The sequence below is a fragment of the Vulpes vulpes genome, chromosome 2 (genome assembly GCF_048418805.1).
Source record: "Vulpes vulpes isolate BD-2025 chromosome 2, VulVul3, whole genome shotgun sequence".
NCBI lineage: Eukaryota > Metazoa > Chordata > Mammalia > Carnivora > Canidae > Vulpes > Vulpes vulpes.
In genome coordinates this window covers 25,895,212-25,897,938 of record NC_132781.1, presented here as the reverse complement: position 1 = coordinate 25,897,938, position 2,727 = coordinate 25,895,212, and positions in this window count along the sequence as shown.

Genomic DNA, 2,727 nt, shown 5'->3' with positions numbered 1-2,727 from the left:
CTCCATCCATCCTGCCAATAGCTCCTACTGCAGTGCTCTGCTTGGAGTGGAGGTCAATGATATGCATCAAATTGAATCTTCTCTGGTCCATCAGACAACTCACAGTGTTTTTTGTGGGTTCCCCTTGGCTCCATTCATGTGGGACATGGACATTTCTGTGTCCAGGAAATGGATCCCTAAGAGCTAGTAGAGGTATCAGCACCTGGGGAACCCCATCACAACACCCCCATCACAGAGGATCCTGGTTGGCCTTCCCCAGGGTTCAGAGTGGGACTCTAACACAAGGATGGGGAGACAGCAGAAAGTTAGCATCCTAGAAGACTTCCTGGAGGAGGAAAATGGGGAGAACTGGGCTGAGAAAAGGCACAGTAGTTTTTATTTGGAGTCTCACAGTGCTAAGCCCTTATGTGGATTGCAACCTTTATTCATGACAAACCTGTGATGTCAGTCCTATTGTCCCCTTTTCCAGAAGGAAACAAAGGCCCAGACTGGCAAAGTGACATGCACACGGCCATACCGCTGGTAAAGGGAGCAGGATTCTAACCCCGATCTGCTGGGTTCTGAGGGGAGGGCCCAGCTCAGAGGCAGTCAAAACTGAGAATGGTGGGAGACTTCCAGCTCAGGCCAGCTGCCCACGCATTCAGGGAGGCTGTGGGCGGGGCGGAAACAGCCACCAGAAGCCAGGGGCACGCGGCAAACAAGGGTGCCAGGAAATGAACTGGACCCAGGGTCCTTCCTCCCGGCCCGCCCTGTGCCCCTGGCCAACTGCTGCCTCCCATTCCCGGTGCTCCCTGCAAGAGAATAGAGAAAGCTGGCCGGGAGTCCACAGATGCCCTGGAGGGTCTTGAAGCCTGGGGGAGCCCTAAGAGACCTAAGTCTCCCTGTCCCGGGAAGAGAGACAGAACAGGATCCCAGGAGTCTTGTTCTGTTTGCCTCAGATGGAGCTCCCTCAGACTGGGGCCCGGTGCAGAGAAGGCACCCAATAAACGTGTGTTGAAAGGAGGCATGGCAGGTGTGCTGTCAAAACTGCAAGGCTGGTGGTGAAGAGACCTGGTCCTGACATGGTTTCTGCCCCCACCTTGTGACCCTGGATGAGTCTCAGAACCTCCCTATCAGATCAAGTTGTTATCCTGGAATGTCCATCATGGCTTGGGTCCCTTCCAGCTCTGACAATACAGTTCTATTAATTCTTTTACTCACTCACTAATTTGTTATTTCAGTGAAATGCATCACAGAGCTGAGTAAATATATTTTGGTACTAATGAGGTGGTGGCCAGAGTGGCAGTGATAAGCAAAGGTTGTTGGAAGGTGATTTGTTAAGAGCAGAGGGCTCGAGTCAGATGGCCTGGGTTCAAATTCTCCCTCCATCACCTGCTAACTGAGTAACCTTGGGCAAGTGACTTACTCATGTTGAGCTTCAACTTCTTTATCTGTAAGATGGAGATAATAGGAATATATACTTCAGAAGATTACCGTAAAAATTAAATGAGATCATAGAAACAGATTACTTGGGAAAATGGCATATAGCAAGTGCCCAATAAATGTTGGCTATTATTATTCCTTAAAGATGAGTGAATTTCAGCAGGCAAAGATGGGTGATGTGTGTGCATGCAGGGCTGGGGGTAGAGGGAAGCATCGAAACAGTGTGTCCTCAGATATAGAGGCAGGAAAACCCAGTAGGAGTCTAGGGAGCAGCAAGAGGCCAGACCAGACAAGGTAGAAAGAGAGAAGTTGGATGCGGATGGTGAGGAGCTTTGATCAGGCTAAGAAACTTGGATCCAATCTTGTAGATTGGCATTTCCCAACAAGTACTCACCCAGAGTTCCATGAGCTGCTACTGGACGTTTTATAAATATACGAAGGGAAATGTCAGTGAGGACTGGATATCTACATGCAAAAGAATGAAGTTGGAGGGGAGCCTGGGTGGCTCAGTGGTTGAGTGTCTGCCTTTGGCTCAGGCGTGATCCCGGGGTTCCGGGATCGAGTCCCACATTGGACTCCCTGTACGGAGCCTGCTTCTCTCTCTGCCTGTGTTTCTGCCTCTCTCTCTGTGTCTCTCATGAATAAAAAATTAAAAAAAAAAAAAAAAAGAATGAAGTTGGACCCCTACCTCAGATCATATACATAAATTAACCCAAAATCCATCAAAGATTTAAATGCAAGAACCAAACCTGTTAAACTCTTAGAAGACAACACAGAGGTAAATCTTTGTGATCCTGGATTTTGGCAATGGATTCTCAGATGCAATACCAAAAGCACAAGCAACAAAAGGAAATATAAGTAAAGTGAATGCCAAGATCTGAATGTTTGTGTTCCTGGCCTCAACATTCATATGCTAAAATGCTAATCCCCAAAGTGGAGATATTAGGAGGTGGAGCCTTTGGGAAGTGACTAGATGGAGAGTACAGAGCTTCATAATTGGGATTAGTGCCCTTATAAAAGAGGCTCCACAGAGCTCCTTAGCCTCATGTGAGGATACAGGGAGAAGTCTGCAACCAGAAGAGGGCCCTGACCCCATTGTGCTTATGCCCTGACTTTGACTTCCAGCCTCCAGAAATGTGAGCCACAAACGTCTATTGTTTATAATCTACCCAGTTGGTGGTATTTTGTCAAAACAACCCAAGTGGACTAAGACACTGCACTTCACAATTTAAAACCTCTGTGCTTCAAAGGACACCTTCCTGAAAACAAAATATGACTCACAGAATGGAATAAAATATTTCTAAA